Below are 25,758 nucleotides of genomic sequence, written 5' to 3' on the forward strand. Positions count from 1 at the left end.
ATATACTAACTTTTTCTCCCTTACTGCTCTCTTTACATCATCATTCCACCAATCGCCCATGAGCTCATACGATATATTTCATAATATTCCATTCGTTTTAGTGTTTGCATCTGCTAAATAAGTCACCATGGCTCCAAAGAAACACATATGCATAATTTAAGAAAAAGTTTGTAGAAAAATATGAAGGTGGTGGTGGTAGAGTGGAAGCAGTTGTGATAGTGGTTGATGGTGGTAGAGATGGTTGTAGCAGTTGTAATAGTGGTAATAGGTGTAATAGTAGTTGTAATGAATTAGACACTTGTGCAACTCTTGTATATCTTTATTGAGGAAACGTTTTGCCACACACTGGCTTCATCAGTCCATACAAAGGAGAGCATAAGAACATACAACATAAGAATGTAGGAACACTGCAGAAGGCTTACTGGCCCATGTGAGGCAGGTCCTTATCAAAATGACCTCTACCTAAAGCTACCCAAGAAATAACTCCCGTACTCAATGACACCATTCAAACCCAGCCCCTCCCATTCATATATTTGTCCAGTCTCTTCTTAAAGCTACCCAAGGTCCTAGCCTCTATCACCCCACTGGGAAGACTGTTCCACGCATCTACAACTCTGTTAGAAAACCAGTACTTACCTATGTCCTTTCTAAATCTAAATTTATCCAACTTAAATCCATTATTCCTGGTTTTTACCTGGTTCGACACCCTCAGTACATTATTAATGTCTCCCTTGTTTATGCCCGTCATCCACTTATACACTTCAATGATATCTCCCCTCATTCTACGCCTCTCCAGAGAGTGGAGATTTAAGGCTTTAAGTCTATCTTCATACGGGAGGTTCCTTACACAGTAAATCATTTTAGTCATTCTTCTCTGTATGTTCTCTAATGAGTCTATGTCCATCCTGTAGTAAGGGGACCAAAACTGAGCAGCATAATCTGAATGAGGCCTCACTACAAAACAAATTCTGGCCACAAAATAGAGCGAAACACCAACGTCAAAGACCTGGGAGTGATCATGTCGGAGGATCTCCCCTTCAAGGACCATAACATTGTATCAATCGCATCTGCTAGAACAATGACAGGATGGATAATGAGAACCTTCAAAACTAGGGAGGCCAAGCCCATGATGACACTCTTCAGGTCACTTGTTCTATCTAGGCTGGAATATTGCTGCACACTAACAGCACCTTTCAAGGCAGGTGAAATTGCCGACCTAGAAAATGTACAGAGAACCTTCACGGCGCGCATAACGGAGATAAAACACCTCAGTTACTGGGAGCGCTTGAGGTTCCTAAACCTGTATTCCCTGGAACGCAGGAGGGAGAGATACATGATTATATACACCTGGAAAATCCTAGAGGGACTAGTACCGAACTTGCATACGAAAATCACTCACTACGAAAGCAAAAGACTTGGCAGACGATGCACCATCCCCCCAATGAAAAGCAGGGGTGTCACTAGCACGTTAAGAGACCATACAATAAGTGTCAGGGGCCCGAGACTGTTCAACTGCCTCCCAGCACACATAAGGGGGATTACCAACAGACCCCTGGCAGTCTTCAAGCTGGCACTGGACAAGCACCTAAAGTCAGTTCCTGATCAGCCGGGCTGTGGCTCGTACGTTGGTTTGCATGCAGCCAGCAGCAACAGCCTGGTTGATCAGGCTCTGATCCACCAGGAGGCCTGGTCACAGACCGGGCCGCGGGGGCGTTGACCCCCGGAACTCTCTCCAGGTAAACTCCAGGTAAACCCTAGTTTATATATTCACAATTGTTAAAATAATCAAGGTGCTATTCTCAGGTGCTAAAGTAGAATAAGTTCACAATTTTGCCATTATATTCCAAAGCTCATTTATTTGATTACCACTTTATTGTTCACCACAACCTATATTAGTCCCTTTTATATTATAATTTTATACTATAATTCTAACTTTAAAAAATTACCTTTATAGTACTACCTACTACCATATTCCCAAGCTCCATTATTTGATCATCACTTTATTTGTATTAGTCCCTTAGCTCATTATTTTACATTTGTTAAATAATCCAGGTGCTATTTTTTAGCTTAAGACTATTTACTTTGTTTTATACTTAATTCAAACTACAGATTCACTACAAATCTTATGATTACAAGCATTGATCCTGATACCAACCTCTTATTTAATGACTTAAATGAATCAAACAGTTACTGTAATTACTACACTGCAGAACAATCAAAGGCACTTCTCAGTGCCAACAACAACATAACTATCATTAACTACAATATCAGATCTTTAAGCAAGAATTACGATGACCTCATAGCATTACTAAATTCCTTACATGCCAATATGTCCATCATTACACTAACTGAAACCTGGCTAAAGCCTGATAGTACAGATGTCTATGCCATTCCTGGTTACACAGCCATACACAACTGTAGGCCAGACCAACAAGGGGGTGGCACAGCCATATACTACTCAGACCAACTAGAATGTATCACTAATACTTGCACAAGGGATGAACATGGGGAATATATAATAGCTAAATTCAAATCCAAGTACCTACAAAAACCTCTCACACTGATAAACATCTACAGAGTTCCACAATCAAACATTAGCCAATTTAGACAAAATCTAGGAAGTATGATAACTGATGCACGCAGGTGACTTCAATATAAATCTCCTGCAAGACCAGGACCCACACGTTACTGAATTCACAAACACAATGAGTAACTGTATGTTACTACCAACAGTAACAAAACCTACAAGAGTTACAGAGACTAGTGTTTCCCTACTTGACCACATCTGGACCAACACCATATCCCCTTTAAAATCAGGCATAATTACAGATAATACCACAGACCACTACCCTACTTTCCTCATAACAACTCTTGGTAAACTACCCCAAGACACTACTAAAGTCACCTTCAGACTTCACAATGAGGCAGCCATTAATAACTTCACAACAGCAATAGCAAACATTGATTGGCACACTGAGCTAGAAACCTATACAGATATTGACGAATGTATTAATAATTTTCTAAAAAAAACCCAATACCTCTATAACAAGCACTGCCCTAAAAAAACTAAACAGATGACAGCAAAGAGACTGAACAGTCCCTGGCTAACACCCAGCATTCTCAAATCCATAAATACAAAACACTAATATGAAAAACAGTACAGAATGGGTCACATAACCAGAGACCAAACAAAACGTTACTCGTCAATCCTAACCAGCCTGATAAGAAGGGCAAAAAAATTGTATTATGAGAACAGATTATCCAACTTACGAGGTGATATAAAAAAGACCTGGAAAACCCTATCAGAAATTCTGGGAACAAAAAAGATATCACGAAATAGCGAAATAAAATTAGCAAAATCAGATGAACCCCAACTCCCACCAACAGAAACAGCAAACAGACTCAATGATTTCTTCTCCACTATAGGACAAAACCTTGCCAATAAAATCCCAAGCTCAGATACCCCACCAAATGACTACCTCACCGGCAACTACCCGAACACACTGTTCCTAGCTCCGACTAACCCATACGAAGTCTCCCTTATTATCAACGCACTAAAAAACAAGGCAGGAGATTTAAATACCTTACCACCCTTTATATACAAAAAAGTGTCACAAGTGCTATCACCAATCATTGCAACACTCTTTAACAAATCCATTGAATCCTCCACCTTCCCTACAGTACTCAAAATAGCAAGGGTCACCCCGATCCACAAAGGAGGAGACCAAACAGAGTTGAATAACTATAGGCCAATATCCAACTTACACCCTCTCTCAAAAATCTTCGAAAAATTAATTCATAAACGAATCTACTCCTACCTTATCTCCCAAAACATACTCAACCCCTGCCAATTTGGATTCAGGCCTAATAAAAATACTAATGATGCTATTATACACATGCTAGAACATATATACACTGCAATAGAGAAAAAAGAAGTCCCACTGGGGATCTTCATTGACTTACGTAAAGCTTTTGATACAGTTGACCATGACTTGCTCCACGTAAAATTGTCACACTATGGTATAAGAGGGCACTCCCTCAACTACCTCAAGTCATACCTCAGCAACAGAAGCCAATATGTGTACGCAAATGGGGCAAACTCTTCTGCGCAACCAATTACAGTTGGTGTCCCACAGGGAAGTGTCCTTGGCCCTCTTCTCTTTCTCCTATACATAAATGACCTTCCAAATGCTTCGCAATTACTCAAACCCACACTATTTGCAGATGACACTACATACGTCTTCTCTCACCCGAGCCCAGTCACGCTAGCCAATACTGTAAATACCGAATTACAGAAAATATCTACCTGGATGAGGACTAACAAACTTACACTAAACATTGACAAAACCTACTTCATTCAGTTTGGTAACAGAGCTACAGATGTCCCTCTTAACATAATGATAAACGGATCACCTATCACAAAACTAACAGAGGGAAAATTCTTAGGAATCCACCTTGATAATAGACTCAAATTTCATACACATATACAACAAATTTCTAAGAAAATTTCCAAGACTGTAGGCATACTATCGAAGATACGGTACTATGTTCCACAGTCAGCCCTCCTGGCCCTATATCACTCTCTTATTTACCCCTATCTCATCTATGGAATTTGTGCATGGGGCTCAACAACAATTAACCATCTCAGACCACTAATTACCCAACAAAAGGCTGCAGTTAGAATGATAACAAATTCTCACTACAGGCAGCACACTCCACCAATATTCAATACACTAAACCTACTCACCATACAAAACATCCATACTTATTACTGCACCTATTACATACATAGAACACTTAACTCTGATATTAACCCTCCCCTCAAACATCTCCTTGCCAACCTCAACAGAACACATGACCATAACACAAGGCACAGATCACTCTTTGATGTTCCTCGTGTCCATCTCACACTATGCAAAAACTCAATGCACATAAAAGGCCCTAAAATCTGGAATTCATTACCTGTAAATATAAAAGAAACACTACCTGTTTATAAATTCAAGTCTCTTCTCAAAGATCACTTACTCACCCAAAACCAAATAAATACTGAATAACTGAACCTTATAAATTGTATATCTTAAATGTTTCTCACAATTATATCACATAAATGTTAAACCTAAAACCGAATCTAACTTTATTATTTTTTAAATACACTACCTAACCTGGAAGCTTTCTACAACAGATGGGAACATAAAAAGTCTGGGCTGAATGGTACTGCCCTTGATACTGGCCATGTAGTCACAAACTGTAAGGCTGGAGGTGATGTCCTGGTAGTCAGTAAATGTGGGGCTGATAGTGCTGTCCTGGGAGACAGTAATGGTGAAGCTGGAGGTGCTGTCCTGGGAGACAGAAATGGTGAAGCTGGAGATACTGTCCTGGGAGACAGTAATGGTGAAGCTGGAGATTTTGTCCAGGTAGTCGGGAATTATACGCAGGAAGGAATACATATAAATGACCTCATAGGGGACAGGAGCCATAGTAGGGAAACAAGTGTAGTCAAAGATAAGATAAAACCAATATTGCAAACTAGAAATACCGCAGGAAATAGCAAGCAAGAGGACTCCAATAGCAATAGTGAGGATAAATTACCAAAAACAAATGGTGGGAGCTCCATTGTTGGTGCTAGGGAGGATAGAAGTAAGACAGGGAAACATGCACCAACAGGGAATACAGTCACAGAAACCCAAGGCAAGCGGAAACCAAGCCTGTGCACATACTATGCACTTGGTATCTGCTGGCATGGGAAATCTGGAAAAACAGATGGGACATGCAACTATGACCACCCTAGAAAATGCCATGCCCATATGACAACAGGAAAATGCAAACTCCCTTCCTGTAAGCTTTTTCACCCTGAAATGTGTACCTCTTCAGTACAGGAAAGACTGTGCTATAACTTAAATTGCCAGGCATACCATCTAAAGGGGACAAAAAGATACAAAACATCCAGGCCATGGGAAAACCTGGGTAGCCACAGCCACTCAAGAGGGAGAAGTTTTTTAGTGCCAGGAAGGAAAAAAAACTGGCAGGAAATGGCAGAAATCGTACACCAAATCCAGTCATTCCTGGAGTGGAACCACTGAGACCCACATAAAGGATCACTTGGACAACGAAATATGGATCCCAGGTTACAACCTATACAGATGTGACAGAGTGAACAGGCAAAAGGGGGGGGGGTTGGCCTGTACATTGCAGAGTCACTTGTTTGCACAGAACTGCTAAATGCCTCAAATGACGTAGTAGAAGTTTTAGCAGTAAAGGTCGAGAACCAAAACCTTGTCATTGTGGTAGTCTACAAGCCTCCGGATGCAACATCCCAGCAATTCCAGGAACAGCTGTTAAAAATTGACCACTGTCTAGAAAATCTTCCAGCTCCTGCACCCAACATCTTGCTCCTGGGGGATTTCAACTTAAGGCACCTAAAATGGAGGAATATAGCAAATAATATTGTTGCAGTAATAACACCAGGAGGCAGCTCTGATGAAAACTCACACTCACACGAGCTTTTAAATCTCTGCACAAAATTCAATTTAAACCAGCAAATAATAGAGCCTACTAGACTGGAGAATACACTAGACCTCATCTTCACTAACAATGATGATCTGATAAGAAATGTCACCATATCAAAAACAATATACTCAGATCACAACATAATTGAGGTTCAGACATGTATGCGTGGAGCCCCAGACCGACAAAATGAGACTAGTTACGAGGGAGCATTCACCAAATTCAACTTCAATAACAAAAACATAAAGTGGGACCAAGTAAACCAAGTCCTAACCGATATAAGCTGGGAAGATATACTAAGCAACACAGACCCAAACTTATGCCTAGAACAGATTAACTCGGTGGCACTCGATGTATGCACAAGGCTTATTCCTCTAAGAAAAAGGAGGAGTAGATGTAAAATAGAAAGAGACAGGCGCTCCCTTTACAGGCGACGGAAAAGAATAACAGAGCGGCTAAAAGAGGTCAATATATCTGAAATGCGTAGGGAGACACTGGTCAGAGAAATAGCAAGCATCGAACTTAAGCTAAAAGAATCCTTTAGGAGTCAGGAATCGCGGGAAGAACTAAAAGCCATAAATGAAATCGAAAGAAACCCAAAGTATTTCTTCTCCTATGCCAAATCAAAATCGAGAACAACGTCCAGTATTGGCCCCTACTTAAACAAGATGGGTCCTACACAGATGACAGCAAGGAAATGAGTGAGCTACTCAAGTCCCAATATGACTCAGTTTTTAGCAAGCCGCTAACCAGACTGAGAGTCGAAGATCAAAATGAATTTTTTATGAGAGAGCCACAAAATTTGATTAACACAAGCCTATCCGATGTTATCCTGACGCCAAATGACTTCGAACAGGCGATAAATGACATGCCCATGCACTCTGCCCCAGGGCCAGACTCATGGAACTCTGTGTTCATCAAGAACTGCAAGAAGCCCCTATCACGAGCCTTTTCCATCCTATGGAGAGGGAGCATGGACACGGGGGTCGTCCCTCAGTTACTAAAAACAACAGACATAGCCCCACTCCACAAAGGGGGCAGTAAAGCAACAGCAAAGAACTACAGACCAATAGCACTAACATCCCATATCATAAAAATCTTTGAAAGGGTCCTAAGAAGCAAGATCACCACCCATCTAGAAACCCATCAGTTACACAACCCAGGGCAACATGGGTTTAGAACAGGTCGCTCCTGTCTGTCTCAACTACTGGATCACTACGACAAGGTCCTAAATGCACTAGAAGACAAAAAGAATGCAGATGTAATATATACAGACTTTGCAAAAGCGTTCGACAAGTGTGACCATGGCATAATAGCGCACAAAATGCGCGCTAAAGGAATAACAGGAAAAGTCGGTCGATGGATCTATAATTTCCTCACTAACAGAACACAGAGAGTAGTCGTCAACAGAGTAAAGTCCGAGGCAGCTACGGTGAAAAGCTCTGTTCCACAAGGCACAGTACTAGCTCCCATCTTGTTCCTCATCCTCATATCCGACATAGACAAGGATGTCAGCCACAGCACCGTGTCTTCCTTTGCAGATGACACCCGAATCTGCATGACAGTGTCTTCCATTGCAGACACTGCAAGGCTCCAGGCGGACATCAACCAAATCTTTCAGTGGGCTGCAGAAAACAATATGAAGTTCAACGATGAGAAATTTCAATTACTCAGATATGGTAAACATGAGGAAATTAAATCTTCATCAGAGTACAAAACAAATTCTGGGCACAAAATAGAGCGAAACACCAACGTCAAAGACCTGGGAGTGATTATGTCGGAGGATCTCACCTTCAAGGACCATAACATTGTATCAATCGCATCTGCTAGAAAAATGACAGGATGGATAATGAGAACCTTCAAAACTAGGGAGGCCAAGCCCATGATGACACTCTTCAGGTCACTTGTTCTATCTAGGCTGGAATATTGCTGCACTCTAACAGCACCTTTCAAGGCAGGTGAAATTGCCGACCTAGAAAATGTACAGAGAACTTTCACGGCGCGCATAACGGAGATAAAACACCTCAATTACTGGGAGCGCTTGAGGTTTCTAAACCTGTATTCCCTGGAACGCAGGAGGGAGAGATACATGATTATATACACCTGGAAAATCCTAGAGGGACTAGTACCGAACTTGCACACGAAAATCACTCACTACGAAAGCAAAAGACTTGGTAGACGATGCACCATTCCCCCAATGAAAAGCAGGGGTGTCACTAGCACGTTAAGAGACCATACAATAAGTGTCAGGGGCCCGAGACTGTTCAACTGCCTCCCAGCACACATAAGGGGGATTACCAACAGACCCCTGGCAGTCGTCAAGCTGGCACTGGACAAGCACCTAAAGTCAGTTCCTGATCAGCCGGGCTGTGGCTCGTACGTTGGTTTGCGTGCAGCCAGCAGCAACAGCCTGGTTGATCAGGCACTGATCCACCAGGAGGCCTGGTCACAGACCGGGCCGCGGGGGCGTTGACCCCCGAAACTCTCTCCAGGTAAACTCCAGGTAACAGAATCCTTCATATGACTGAATGCAACCATATGACCTGTCTTTGTAATACTCACTTGTGCTTTATAGTAATCTGTTTACATTAATGTTTTATCACTGATTTCATCATTGCTTAGTTAATCTTAAGTTAATTTTAAGCCAGCCCGTAATGCTATGCATAGTATAAGTGGCTTTGGCATGCTGCTCTTATCTGTATTTTTTTGTACCTCTGTATGTGTGCTCAAATTGGAAATAAATAAATAAAATAAATAAATAAATAAAAGTAATAAGACCTACCAACGTAACATGGAAGCTTGACCGGGAGAGTTATTTGACTGCTAAAATAACTCAAAACATTCTTTGAACTATATGTGCTGGTATGGGGTAATAACAGTTGCATGTTTCTGGTAGAAGATTTACCAAGGTGGTGTCAGTGGAAGTGTTGTTTTCATATATTAGTTTACAGGTTGTTTTCTCCTAAGGTAGGAGAAAGGTTGAGTAACACATTTTTGTTGTGGTTATGGTAAGTGCTATGTGCATAGTTTACATTCAATTTGTGTTATTTTATGTGCCTGTGGGAAAACTTTGTCCACTGATACTGTAAGAGGGAAGCAAGTGTTTAAAGATAAAACTATATCAGAAGATGAGTCTTCAGATTTTTTAGGCTTCAGGGAAGAAGGTAATAATTCATCAGTAAACATGCCTGTTAACAGTGAACATGAGGGATCACCTACTCCAGGTGATATGGAAATGGAGAGAATGAGACTGAAATTAGCTGTACTAGAGGCTGAAATGAAATTAATGAAAGCTAAGGAGGAAGAACGTCAGAGGTTAGGAGGTTCAGAACAAGAGCCTGAGCAGTACTTTAACATAACTAAGGCTGCAAATTTTGTCCCTAAGTTTACAGAGAGTGACCCAGATAGATATTTTTCTTTTTTTGAGAAGACTGCTTTGGAGCAAGGATGGCCCAAACAGAAGTGGGCTACCCTAGTTCGCACACAACTTGTGGGTAAAGGATTCCAGAGAGTAGAGACTCTGGAGGGGCAAAATTTTTCTGATTATGATAAGATTAAAGAGGAAGTATTGCTTGCATACCAAATGATACCTGAGAAATATAGACAAAAGTTCAGGAATCAAAAATTTCAGGATGGGCAGACCTTAACCGAGTTTGGGAATGAGAAACTGTTCCTTTTTAAGAAATGGGTTTGTTCCAAAGGAGTTAATAAAGACTATAACAATTAGTAGATCTGATGGTTCATGAGGAATTGTACAATGCAATCCCTGTTGACCTCAGAGAATATTTGGAGGACAAAAACCCAGATAATCTTTCAGAAGCACTAGATCTAGGTGACCGATTCTTGGCTCGCAGGGAATTGGTAAGTAAAAACAGTCATGCTGCTTTTAAAAATTTCCCCACTCATTCTAAACCTTATTCCAAGTCCTATGGTCATAAAGGTAAGTGGGACAAGAATTTTCAGGGACAAATGAAGGCTGAGGTGCCCTCTAAAACAGAAGGAAAAGGTAAGTCAGCTGGAGTTCAAAGTTTACCTAGACAATCAGATAATGCTTCAGGTCCTCGAGTAAACAGTACCAGTCCTACACCAAATGGTAAAAATACCTCTAAGAGTTTTATTTGTTACTACTGTAACAAAACTGGACACACACAAAAGTTTTGCTGGTCAATGCGGCGAGATCAGGAAAGGGAGGAACCACCCCAGAGGACTCTAACTGCAGAGATACATCCAGTTGCCTGCATTAGGTCTTCAAGGCAAGGTGAGGAGGAACCTTTGGATCTAGACCCCAGGATGTGTATATTTTCTAGTAGGTCCACAGTTGGTTTGCAAAAGGATGTAGGCAGAGTTGAGAACATATTGTCCTTGAGAGATGGATGTAGCACCTACTCTTTGCTACGTGCTGGAGTGCTGCCAATGTCTAAGGATACCTATACTGGGGTAGATATATTGTTGAAAGGTATTACGGGTTCAACCATAAGGACACCGGTACACAAATTATGGGTAGAATCTGCATACCAAGTTGGCTATCTCCCTGTAGGTATCTCAGATGAAATTCCCTTCGAAGGGGTTAACCTCTTATTGGGAAACAACGTTATGGGTCTGTTAGACAGTGAGGAACAACTAGTTTGGGGGAAACCAAGTCCCAAATGTTGGGAGGAAATGGCTAGGAAAACCCTGCCAGACCTTCTCCCTGATTGTTCCACCATGAGAAGTATGGCTCATGATCATGCTACCAACAGTCTTCATGATATTTCTCATGAGGATGGTGAGGGCTTAAGTTTGGTAACTCTGCTTTCTGATGTTGAACTGCAGTCAACTGAAGAAAAGGATGTTCCAGCCAGAGCTGAGCATGATTGGAGAATGGATCAGTTAAATAGAGTGAGAGAGGCTGCACCTACTAGGGTGCAATTAATTTCTGTGCAGGAAAATGTCGTTGTTGCTGAGGAAGAGATTTTACAGTTAAGTAAGTGTTTTCATTTCAGGGAGGAAACTCTTACAAAGAATTCACCTCTATTTGCAGTATCGATGGAAGGAGAACAAGGGTTTTGTCCCCAGATGGTGATGTCCAAGGTTTCCAGGCATTTCTTCTGGTCTCAGCTGTGGGAGACTGTCAGAGAGTATATTGAGATCTATCATATCTCTCAGTTTATAGGGAAACCTAGTCGAAGTATTAAACCTGTTCCCCTTCATTCTATTTCAGCACCAGGTGAACTCTTCAGCAAGCTGGTAGTAGATGTACTTGGTCCATTTCCAAGGACCAAACTGGGAAATGATTATTTACTCACAAATATTTGCTCCACTACCAGGTACCTGGAAGCAGTCCCTCTGCATAAGGTAACAGCTCGTGTAGTCTTAAGGGTTTTGATGAAGTTCTTTTTTCATGTTGGTTTTCCACAAGCAGTGCAAAAAGACCAAGGGCCTAACTTTACCTCAGTCTTTTAGAAATGTTTTGAAGGGATTAAAAGTAGAGACTCAGTGTTCAACTGTGTATCACCCTCCATTTCAAGGGGAAATAGAGAAATTACATCAAACTCTCAAGACAATGATGCAAGCCTATGATATAGACAATACTAACAACAGGGATGAGAGGATCCCTTTCTTTGTATTTGCTCTGGAATCTCTGAGCTATTGGCTTGGGGAGGATGGTGATGCTCCCCCCTCGGAGCTTTTTCTCAGTTTCAGATACTGTTTGGCTCGTATGAGGTGGATGGTACCAGTGAACGTGCCCATCAACCAGACCAGGATGATGATGTGGGACCATAATGTGGACCATGATACTCTGGAGGCTGGAGGGGAAGTGCTGATACTGGAGCCAATTCATGTGAAAATCTGTATGGCAAGTTGCTGTGAGCTGAACATGTTGTGGGAGAAGTTCCCAGGGGTTAGATATAAAACCCACACCCCCAAGCAAGAAAAGAATGAGTATAGTGTACACAGTAACCGGTTAAAGGGTTTGAAGTTATGTCAAAAATTCAGAGAGACCGATGTTTTAATGGAATGTAAAGGGCTGCAAAACAATAATCTGTATGAAATACCAAAAGTGTATTTAAGAAATAACATGTGTGTAAAAGATTTTGGGAAATGCATGCTTGGTTTTAATGAGAAAAATGTTGGAGAGTTGGCTCAGCCACCTTGGAACTTTATAAAAGTTTGGGATGTCAGTATTGGGGAAAAGTTGAAACTCCATGAAGAAATTGTTAAGGAAGCTGAGCCAATTCAACAATATTTGTGGGAAAAATCTGTATGAAAAATTGGAGATGGAGGAAGAAGTGAAATTCTTCCACCAGTTTGTAGTGCTTAGTGAGAGTCAGTGGGCATTCCCATGCTTCATGGTTCCCAAATTAGATGGCACAATGGGCATAAACACTGACTACCACAAAGTACATTTAACAACTAAGGTTTACAGGATTAGAAAGATTGATACTTATGCACTAAGAGATGCAAACATTTTAAATAAACTAAAATATAGGGCAGGAAGATGTGATTTCCATGGCCTGTGTTCCAGTACCATTTTAATGTGTGTAATGCAAATTGTGTTCATTGTGTGCTTAAAATTTGTGTGTGAGATGGAACGTGATGGTATTTGTGTAAACTTGATGTATCCAACCTGGGTGCAAAGAGATGTCTTTGGTGTTTGTTGTTGCACTGCGAGAGGTTGCAGAACTGTTACTATCTATGAACAACCTTCTAAATTTAAATGTCAACATTTTACCACAGGAAAGAAAATTTTCATTTTGGGACTGGCTATTCAGCATTTGTACATGTCTCAGGATTTCTTCATCCTGTTCCTGTGTATGGTGACTAAAATCAGACTCTTAAAATGGGCTTTGTTCCTACAGCCTTTTAATTTGGAAGCCAAATATATAAAAGGCTCAGAGAATGTGGTTGCTGATGCTCTCTCTAGAAGTTTCATGTAGATGCATGGTGCGTACTTTGTACATAGTGTTTGTCATGTGCTGACCTTGTTGTTTTTGCAGTGGTGAACTCTCGGCGAGCCTGAGTACTCTCTACCAGCCATCTGACTGTGAAGGAGTCGAGTCAGAGCCAAAAGTGTGACGAGGGTCAGGGTGTACGTAAATGTGAGTTGAGGCAGTGGTTGACAACCTTCGGTAACATGAGACGTTCAGGAAGGTATGTGATGTTGTGTCTTGGTGTGCTCTATATACAAAACGGCCCGACGATTTGCCTTTGTGGTCCCTTGGACCCCTCCATGTTCTATGTCAGCCTCCTCTTCGTAAGTTTGGAGGATCTGTGTGGGGTGGGACCTCGGAAGATGGGCTTGAGTGCCTGACCATGTTAAGGATCGTGAGTGTTGACCGGAAGTCTCACTGTTTGGTTCGGCCACCAAGTGAGAGACACCTTGACATGTTTTGTGAAGTTTCCTGCCTGGTGTACACCTGACTGCTCTGGGTTTGCCTCTACTCTCGTCTCTTGATCAGGAAGATGCCACCCTGGAGTACCAGTTGCTTGCTGGATTACCGCAGCAGAGGCACAGGCCTGTTGGTGCGGGCTTTCACAGTGGACATTGTGTGCAACTCTTGCATTGTAATGTGTATTGTTTAAAAGTCACTAAAATTGTAAATAGTTACACCCTTGAGTATATGGGTATGGTTAAAATGCTTTTCTAAAAAATTCTGCAATCTGTTGTAAATAACAGTAAAGTGAAGAGTAGTTATGGTGCTAGGAAATATGTAGCATTTCTAGTAGTCTTGTTTACCGCCTTCAGACTTAAGCAATATACCTTTTACTAGCCGTATCCTGAGGGACACAGCTAGCTTTTGTGAGACTTCGTCTGGAGGTGGGGGTGTTATGGGGCTATAGGACCCAACATGTATTTATAAGCAACAGTTACTCTGGAATACCTAATTATATTGAATTGATGGGGACTTTGCTCTAAATGTCAGAAGGACTGATCAACCTTATGACTGAGAGGCAGCTGGGTCAAGCCTATTTTTCTCAATATAATAGGTTATACTATAGACACATAAACACACAATTTAAATAAGTAGTTTATAAAGTTGTATTACTTTTTGTAAAAGTAAAATTAAGGTGTGGTAGAATTGTGGTAACTGGAGAATTGTGCTTGGCAACAGTCTTTTGTTTTGGTGGGAGGAGCTTAGCCAGGCTCTCTCTCTCTCTCCCTCTCACTGACTCTCTCTCTGTGGCTGACCTTCAACCTGGCAGGATCTCTGGGTCCTTCTTCTATCTTTTGGGGCATTATGTGTGCTCCAGGGGTGAGTTTTTATAATTTAAGTTGTGGCCACCATACCCAGGGTGACTAAAGTGTGTCAAAACACTGGTTAGCCCAGAGTTATGTCAAGAAGAGTGAAGGACAAAAGTTGTTGGAACACACCATGTGGAGAACAGGTATGGAGTGTGTAGATTTTGTTTCGAAAATGGGAGGCTGTGATTGTATATTCTGTACATATCTATTGAGAATACAGTTATATTTTTATAGTAGTAGTTTACATATCCTGTGAAGAGGGCTGGTGAAAGGGTATCAGAGACACTCAAGATGATCAGCCATGATGTAAGTATTACCCCTAGACAGATAAGGCCATTAAGTAAAAAGCTACCCCACACTAGAACATGTAGTGCGAACCTTACTACCAAAGTAATAAGACCTACCAACGTAACATGCACCCCATATCCATCCTGTGGATGGTAGCGCGAGAGCATATGGATACACAAAAGGCCTAGGAACTAGGCCCCAAAGGGTTAACAGGAATACATATGGATTTATATCTACATATCTATAGTTCACTTATCTGTTACAAGCAAATTTAGGAAATTTGCTTAGTATATCTGGTATCTTATTTTCATTAATAAGATATCTTGACATGTCACATAGGTTATTATACTGTCTGTCTCTGTATTCCTCAATGAGTGGACAATTAAGCACATAGTGTTCAAGAGAGTGACCATATGCCTGATCACATAATTTACATTTAGTTTGATCATCATCTGTGTGTCTCCCAAACTGCCAGAAGTACTTGTAACCAAGCCTAAGCCTGGCCACTACAACATCAGTCAGTCTGTTCACATTGCAAGTTGCTCCATAAACATACTTATCTACGTTTATGTCATCATAGTGGGTTATAGATCTACTCAGGCTTCTAACTGCATTCCTATAACAATCATTTTCATTATTTACTTCTCTCCTAATATTATTCCTAATGCTAGACACAGTTATACCAAAGTTATATTCTACATTCTCTTTCTGGGTACTCTTCTTGGCTAACATATCAACTTTATCATGAAGGAGTAATCCAATGTGTGATGGGTTCCATAGCAATTGTACATTAATTCCTTTGTCCCTAATTTTTGAGTATCTATACCTGGTTTCCCCAATGAGCATGTTGTTGGAGTCATTATATGAGTCAAGAGCCTTCAGTGATGACATAGAATCAGTAATGATGACAGAGTCAAGCTCAGTGTCATAGGTTAGCTTTAGCGCCATTAGGATTGCAAACAATTCAGTTTGCAGTGTAGACGCCCCACGCCCCACGAGGGGCGAGGGGCAAGTGGGGTGTAGTGATACTGGTCCTGTGGGGAGCAGCAGCAGGATAATACTGCACCACCTCTAGGGGCCCTTAACAACAACAACAGTTTGGCGTGCGTCATGGGCACCAACATATGGTGTGTGACTCTCTCCTACTTTATCCATTTTTCACCGATGCAGATTACATGGTGAGTTTAAATATGTGGCCTGTAGTTATAACTTTTCTCTTGACATATGCAAGACATCACCATCCCTGTAGAAGCCATTATTAGATGTACTAGTCATTATATTTTGTTGTTGCAGAAGTACTATGAAGATTCTATGTTCAATAAAGCCTAGAGATAAGGCCTGTGTTTCTATCACAACAATTTATTGAACATAGAATCCTGGGCTACCTGGTGGTGATCCTGCGCTAGACTACATCACAACATGGAGCGTTTACTGAAACCTGAGAGGCTAGACTGTGACCCCAGCTTATCAACGGCTGCTCAGGAATGGAAGCACTGGTTTAAGACTTTCGAAAACTTCTTGGGAGCCCTTCCTAAAGAAGATCTAGATAAACTAAGTCTGCTCATCAATTTTGTGTCACCTAAGATATATGAGGCTATTTCTGAGTGTAATACCTACGAAGATGCTATCAAAACCCTCAAGTCTCAGTATATTAAACCTACAAATGAAATCTTTGCACGCTATCGCCTTGCAACTCGCCGCCAGCAGATTGATGAGTCCTTAGAGGAATACTTTCAAGCACTGAAAATTTTAGGTAAGGACTGTCACTTCCAAGCAGTGACAGCTGCTCAGTATTGTGAAGAGTCCATCAGGGATGCTTTTATCAGTGGCCTGCAATCACCAATAATAAGGCAGCGTTTATTGGAGAATAAAACTCTCGACTTAGCCGCTGCCTTTGACCAGGCAAGAGCTCTAGATTCAGCCCAGAAGAATTCTGAAGTATACAGTACCACTCAGCCTTCTCGAGTGGTAAGTGCTGCAATTCCTGACCAAGACTCTTGCAATGAAGTTACTGGGGAACCTGCCTCAGTGACAGCAGCAGCAGGTACGGTGTGTTTCTTTTGTGGTTTTTCAAGACATCCACGTCCAAAGTGTCCTGCTCGTGAAGCAATGTGCCATAAATGCCACAAGAAAGGTCACTTTGCTAAAGTATGTCGTGCTAATGCATCAACAAGAGCTAGTGCCTCCACACATTCCAGTGATCATGCGACTCTAGCAACAGTGACTTCTGCGGCTACTCCAAATTCACTGTCAAAGGCAGTTGTGAAAGTATTCATCAAAGGAACAGAAGTAGATGGTCTTATTGATAGTGGCAGCTCAGAGAGTTTCATCAACCTTGACTTAGTTAAACGGCTCTCCTTGACTCTACATCACTCATCAGGTACCGTTTCCATGGCATCAACATCTCTCTCTATTCAGACCTTAGGGTTTTGTAAGGTAAATCTCAGAGTTAATGGAAAGGATTATCAAGATGTACATTTAGCTATTCTGCCACAACTGTGCTCTGATGTTATCCTTGGTCAGGACTTTCAGAAGCTGCATGGTAGTGTCACCTTAACATATGGAGGTGAACTGCCTCCTCTTGTTGTCTGTGGACTTAGCACTTTAAGGGTAGACCCACCAAAGCTGTTTGCAAATCTTACCGCGGATTGCCATCCTATATCAGCTAAGTCACGCCGCTATTCTTATGAGGATCGGATGTTCATTGAGAAAGAAACTCAGAGGCTGCTGAAGGAGGGTATTATAGAACCGAGTGATTCCCCTTGGCGTGCACAGGTTGTTGTTGTTAAAGATGGTTATAGGAAACGGAGACTGGCTATCGATTACTCTGAGACAATCAACAAATTTACACTTCTTGATGGGTACCCTCTACCTCGAATTGACGATACAGTGAACAAAATTGCTCAGTACTACGTGTTTAGCACAATTGATCTGCAGAGTGCCTATCATCAAGTCCCTATAAGGAATGAAGATAAACCATACACAGCGTTTCAGGCTAGTGATGGCCTGTATCAGTTTACCAGAGTCCCTTTTGGAGTCACCAATGGGGTAGCCTGCTTCCAACGAATTATGGATTCACTCATTCAGGAAGAGCAACTCATGGGAACTTACGCGTATTTAGATAATGTTACCATTTGTGGCAAGACCCAGGAGGAACATGATGCAAACCTTGATAAGTTTTTGGAAGCCGCCAAGAAGAAAAATATCAGTTACAATGAGGAAAAGTGCACTTTTTCAACTAAAAGGCTTAGCATCCTTGGTTATGTAGTGGAAGGAGGTTCAATATTCCCAGACCCTGAACGACTACGACCTCTATGGGAACTTCCAATGCCTCAAGACAAAAAGTCACTCCGAAGAACTCTTGGTCTCTTTGCTTATTACTCACAATGGATCTACAACTATTCAAGTAAAGTCCGCCCATTGAGTGCTACCACATTTCCTGTGACAAAGGAAGCAGAAGCCGCTTTCCATACTCTCAAACAGGACATTGAAAACTCAGTAGTTCAAGCCATTGATGAGTCCCTACCATTCGAAGTGGAAACGGATGCATCTGACATTGCCATTGCTGCAGTCTTATCTCAGGCAGGACGACCAGTAGCCTTCTTTTCGAGAACTTTTCAAGGATCAGAGAAATGTTATGCTGCTGTAGAAAAGGAAGCCCAGGCCATCATAGAAGCAGTTCGCCACTGGAGGCATTATTTAACTGGTAGACATTTCACCATAAGGACTGACCAACGGTCCGTGATGTATATGTTCGACAAGAGGCACAAAAGTAGGATAAAGAATGACAAGATATTACGCTGGAGGATGGAACTATCGTGTTATGACTTTGATATTCTGTACCGACCGGGTCAAGAGAACATCTCACCTGATGCATTCTCTAGGTCCCACTGTGGAGCAGCATGTCATGATTTGCAATCACTCTCAGCTCTCCACAAGGCTTTGTGTCACCCAGGAGTTACACGCCTGTACCATTTTGTCAAATCAAAGAACATGCCCTACTCAGTGGAAGATGTGCGACAAGTGATCAGAGCATGCAGAGTATGTGCAGAGTGCAAGCCAAACTTTCATCAGCCAGAGAAGACTCATCTCATAAAATCCACCCAGCCTTTCGAAAGATTGAATATAGATTTCAAAGGACCTCTACCAAGCACAAATCAGAATAGGTATTTCCTTAACATAGTAGATGAATATTCAAGGTTTCCCTTTGTATTCCCCTGTGCAAATATGGCTGCTTCAACTGTTATTAGTTGTCTTTCACAGTTGTTCTCTATTTTTGGTATGCCAGCTTATATCCATTCAGACAGGGGATCCTCGTTCATGAGTAACGAACTTCAGGAGTTTTTGGCTAGCAAAGGTATTGCCTGCAGCAGAACAACAAGCTACAACCCTCAAGGCAATGGTCAAGTGGAGCGGTTCAATGGTACTATATGGAAGGCAGTTACAATGACATTAAAGTCGCGCAATCTACCTGTTCAACACTGGCAAACTGTCCTACCTGATGCTCTTCACTCTATTAGATCACTGCTGTGCACAGCTACTAATGCAACCCCTCATGAAAGACTCCTCAACTATTCACGTCGTTCCTCTACGGGAGCCTCCGTGCCCACTTGGTTATGTCATCCTGGACCCGTTCTCCTGAAGAGTCACCGTAGGATGAACAAGACGGATCCTTTAGTGGAAGAGGTAGAGCTCCTGCAAGCTAATCCACATTACGCCCACATTCGCTACCAAAATGGTGAAGAGACTACAGTATCTACAAGACATTTAGCCCCAGTTGAAATCCCTATTAGTGTGGAATCTCAAGATACACCAATAGATGTGAAAGATGCTTCGTTTTCTCCTGGAAAGCCCCTTGAGACTACCCCTATGGAAATAGAGGATTCTGCTCCAGCAGTTAATCAAACCCCGCTGGAAAATATCGAACCTGGTGAAGAGGCTCAAGGGCTACAAAGGTCGGGACGTGTACGTCGCCCACCTAACAGTTTGGGAGATTACTGCCTCTGATATTTTAGAAGGGGGAGATTGTAGTGATACTGGTCCTGTGGGGAGCAGCAGCAGGATAATACTGCACCACCTCTAGGGGCCCTTAACAACAACAACAGTTTGGCGTGCGTCATGGGCACCAACATATGGTGTGTGACTCTCTCCTACTTTATCCATTTATCACCGATGCAGATTACATGGTGAGTTTAAATATGTGGCCTGTAGTTATAACTTTTCTCTTGACATATGCAAGACATCACCATCCCTGTAGAAGCCATTATTAGATGTACTAGTCATTATATTTTGTTGTTGCAGAAGTACTATGAAGATTCTATGTTCAATAAAGCCTAGAGATAAGGCCTGTGTTTCTATCACAACATGGGGACAGTGCTAAGAATAGACGGTGAGAGGAATGTCTTGAGTCGAAGAGAGAAGAGTCAGGACTAGACCCAACTGCTAAGCCTGGATAAACAATAACGAAGACATAGAAGACAGCAGGACTCTGCGGGTGCTGACTGCAACTCGCTGGACGGAAGATTGCTGCATCTTGATGTTGATTGGCGGCTGGCAGAAGCTGGAGGTGTAGTCAAGGGAGGCTAGCTTCTTGATTGGTCAGGTGTCGTTAAAGTGTGAGTCAGAAGTTACTTCAGTTCTTCAGTGTTGGAGGCATTCCGACAAGACAAGACAGGTTGCAGCCCAGCCACCGTGGAGAGAAGACGTCGTCGTTCCTGCTCTTCAGCTGAGCAACTCTGAACACTGTTGCTCGAGAATTTACTTGGGTTATCCTGAGTAGTTCTTCACCAGAGCTGAGAGGAGACTTGCTTGCAGTCACTTCGAGCCCCATCCCATCAAGAGGGTAAGGCGGTGACTTGCTTGCTTGTTCACCCCTCTCATCCCCATCCCCCCATCCTTCCCCATCCTCCCCTCACCCATACAACAACACTGGCCCACACACTTAACACACTACATACATTGCTATCCTTCTGACTGTCCTATCTTCTTATTTTTCGGCAACTTCGCTTTGGCGAGTTAACACAAGGCATTGTGACCATCTGGTAGCCCGTGTGGTTTTTTAAAATCCAGCCGATCTTTGCCTTGGGCCCTTTCCCCTCACTACTCGAGGGTAGGCTATCTTAGGGGCTGACCTTCATAAGTCAGCTGAAATAGGATGTTAGGCTAACATTAAGGAAAGATACCTTTTTGTTAAGCAACTCCTCTGCCAGATGCACCTTCCTAGGCATCATGGCGAGGATTCGTGTAAGATTACGTATTGATGGAAATCAAATGTCCATGAAAGACATTCTCAAATGTATTTGCTCTAATTCAACTGTTGCTCCAGTGGATGTTTTTCAAACCCACGCTGGAGCAGTACTTCTCCTCTCTTCGGAAGAAGAGTTACTTCAACTCCTAAAGCATGATGTCTTGGATAAACTGAAGACTTCTGGTGTTATCCCAGTTGCACCTGACAGCTATCAAGCTCAGAGGACTGTGTTTGTGGCCAGAATCAACAGTTTTATGAAACACAGCACTGTTAATGAAATTGTTGATAACATTAATGCCGAGAATTCTGACCTTAGGGCTGTAGAAGCACACAAATTCTCGAATCACAACAACAATAAGGTAACTTTAAAATTAATACTCGAGACACCTGAGGAGGCCAAACTTGTGTGTCAAAATGGCTTCAAATGTTTCAGTACCAGATGCACATCTGACCAAATTTCTATGGAACGTTTTGTCAGTGTGACACAATGTTTCAAGTGTTATGCCTTTGGTCATAACAACAACAAATGCAGTACACAAGGGCAAATTTGTAGCATTTGCTCTGGCCAACATTCCTATCGTGATTGTACCAATAAAAATACACCTAAATGTGTCCTCTGTAATGGAAACCATCATGCTGTTTCTGCTATTTGTCCTGAAAGAAAAAAGGAAATGCAGAAAATTCTTGACGCCAAGAAACTATCCACTTCTAAGAAGACCACTCCCCAGGCACCGCCAACCATGTCCCAAACTTCCTTCCCAGCTCTGCCTGGATCAAGTGGGACTCCTCAGGTCTCTACCAATGGTTCCAATGTTTGGAATTCTGCCCCTCTTGGAGCGCCCCAATCTAACCCTCACTTACAACAGACACAACAACAAGGTTCAGTCGCATCTCATGTGTCTCAGGTATCCACAGACGGGGATATAACGAGAGCACAACTAATGTACTTGGTGGCCAAAGACACAGCAGGTGGTGATATTCAACTCTGCTCTCGTGTTTTAAATGATCTGTTAAAGGCTAATGGGATCACTCCCATCATTATCCCTGAAAATGTGAAGGCCATTATGACCAAGCCTTCTCATAACAAGAAGTATGTACCATACTCTACATCTAAAAATAAGCCTAAGTCATCCCTGGCCCAGGGATCGCCCTCCTCGCAAACCCAGGTTGTCAACTCCTCTCAACCCGATAAGTCAACACCTGAACATAACAATGCCCCAGAAAGTGGTGCCTACTCTCTCGCTATTGTAGCTGATCCTGTTGAACAGGAACTTTCCCAAGGTAACTCACCTTGCCTATCTAATATTCACTTGGAGCCTACACAGTCTCCCATTAACTCTCACGAGCCTCTGCTTCCTGAAACTGAGAATAGCATACCTCAGTTTTATGATGACTCTAACGATTCTAATGAGTCTGTTGGGTGGCCCGGTGGCCTGGTGGCTAAAGCTCCCGCTTCACACACGGAGGGCCCGGGTTCGATTCCCGGCGGGTGGAAACATTTCGACACGTTTCCTTACACCTGTTGTCCTGTTCACCTAGCAGCAAATAGGTACCTGGGTGTTAGTCGACTGGTGTGGGTCGCATCCTGGGGGACAAGATTAAGGACCCCAATGGAAATAAGTTAGACAGTCCTCGATGACGCACTGACTTTCTTGGGTTATCCTGGGTGGCTAACCCTCCGGGGTTAAAAATCCGAACGAAATCTTATCTTATCTTATCTTAATATTACTGCCTCTAGTGAAGATGATGGCATTTTTAATACACAAGCATCCACGCAAAAGTTCTCTCCTCCCCTTGACGAGTCCAGCAGGAATAGTGTAGATACAACACATGACATTACTTGTAGGCGTTCAGAACGCAGTGTACGATCGAAGAATAAGAAATAATGGGGATTACAATCTTCCAACTTAATGTTCAACATTTCTTTAATAACCGTTACCTTCTTGAGGTTGAACTACATAACTATAATCCCGATGTTATACTTTTGAACGAGACAGCTGCAAGAGTTGATCAACATATTAAATTACGTGGATACTGTACTGTGGAGAAATCGAGAGGACAGTTTAGTGGTGTAGCCATCTTGGTTAAATTAGGATATACATTTAAAAATATTCATGTGGATGAAGATAACATTCTTGCAATAGAACTAACAACGTCGCATGGACAACTAGTAATAGGAACTGGATATTTTCCCCCGAGACAGCCATATATAGAGTCAATTCCTCTACATAGGATATTAAGCAGAAATATTCCAACAATTCTAGCTGGAGATTTTAATGCTCATCACCCTGCCCTCTTCAACTGTGGAGCTGGTATTCCACTGGGTGACTTAAAAGGAAAACAACTCTTTAATATCATGACAGCTAGAAACTTGTCATTTCAAGGCCCATTCTTCAAATCGTACATTGGACCTCATCCAGGAACACCAGATATAGTACTGACAAACAGAGACTGTGACATCTTTCACTGTCGTATATCTCCTGGTGGAAATGTAGGATCTGACCATATCCCTGTTATAATACAACTACAAACTTCTCCATTTAGAATACCTGTAACTCCTAAACCCAATCTTAACACCCTAGGATTTGACCCCTTCAGGGCATATCTGGGTGAGGATGAAATTGTGTCTTTGGAAAATCTACCTTCCAGTGCAATTGATGATGCAATCAGGTCCCTGCACAATCGAATAATTGAAGCTACCAATGCAACTTGCCAATTAGCTTCCACAAAGATATACCAACAATATAAACCTACTAGAGAAATTAGAGACACTTTAAGAAATTATCAATCAGAATGTCGAAGGCATCTTCAAACGCGACAACCACCAGCAGCTACACTGCACCGATTAAGGCATGAATTAATTAACATGATTAGTCAACACAAACGAGACATATGGAAATTTCTAGTTCTTCAAGCTAATCAATATAAACGTGAACCAGCAAAATTTTGGAGTAAGATCCGACAACTTTTAGGGGCAAAGCACAAGGCTCCTAACTACCTAGTTCATACCTTCACTGATGAGGATGATGAAGATGTTGAAATTAAACTTGACGATCCACAGGACCAGGCTAATTTGATGGGTGATGTATGGGAGAAAATTCTCTCTCACAATAACAGTCGTCAATTTAATAATAATCATTATCAGTTAGTAAATGAATGGAGAGATGAGAACTTGGATGATCTACAACCACTACCTACCATCGATACTTCAACTCTTGAAGATACCCACCCGCTTACTAGACCTATTACATTACTAGAGATAAGTCAGGTTATTGGAAGAATGAGAAATAGAGCCCCTGGCCTCTCTGGAATAACAATGAAACAAATAAAGTACCTACCTAGAAATTGCAAACAATCCTTGGTAAATATCTTTAATGCCATCTTGGCCTCAGGACATTTTCCAGTTGTTTTTAAGACTGCTAGGATGATCTTTCTTGCTAAACCCAATAAAGACATCCACCAACCTGGGAACTATAGACCTATATCTTTACTTGAAGTCACTGGAAAAGTTCTTGAGAAAGTCATTTCCAACAGATTGAATTACTATATGGAGTTTAATCACTTGTTTACTGAAAAACAATTTGGCTTTAGAACACATAGAAGTACCAATCATGCAATAAATGTCATTTTTGACACTGTAGCAAGTCTAAAACAGCAGGGCAATCTTGCCTTAATTGCCACCAGAGATGTTCATAAAGCTTTTGATAGCTTATGGCATGATGGCCTTATATACAAACTCATTGACCTACCAGACCATAACTGGACTTTTCTCAGAGTGATTTATAATTTCTTAACTCAAAGAAAAATCATTCCCACCTTTCATGGCAAGTCGACAGAACCTTTTATACCGACGGCTGGTGTCCCACAAGGTTCTTGTCTTAGTCCACTTCTGTTTAACATTTATGTGAATGACCTTCCTCAACCAGAGTTTAATGACACAATTGTGACACAGTTTGCAGATGATGTTATTCATGTCGTCTCATCAACTCCAGTAACAGGAAAATACAAGTATGAGAGAGTCATAGAAAAAATGAATATTGAACTTCGTCGAACATCTAATTGGGAGAAGAAATGGAGAATTACGACTAATCCTGACAAGGTCCTTGTTAGCACGATAGGATGTTTTGCATCAACCATCGAAGATAAAGGGGGTATCTCCATCAGAGGTACACCTGTAGCCATTAGAAACCCTAACAAGATCTTGGGATATGAAATAGACAGGTTGCTCCACTCAACATCTCATGTAACTAAAAAAATCAACACAGCCAAAGCTGGTCTTAGCAGACTCTTTCGATTCAATCAAGCCCCTCAACATGTCAAAAAACATCTGTATAAAATGATAATAAGACCTATACTTGAATACCCTTGTGTCCCAATGTCATTAACAACAAAGACCAATATGCTACGGTTACAAAGGGTCCAGAATAGAGCTCTTCGCTTTATTACCGATACCAGGAGGAGAGACAGAGTTAAAATGGCAGATTTACACACACAA

The sequence above is a fragment of the Cherax quadricarinatus genome, chromosome 62 (genome assembly GCF_038502225.1).
Source record: "Cherax quadricarinatus isolate ZL_2023a chromosome 62, ASM3850222v1, whole genome shotgun sequence".
Lineage (NCBI taxonomy): Eukaryota > Metazoa > Arthropoda > Malacostraca > Decapoda > Parastacidae > Cherax > Cherax quadricarinatus.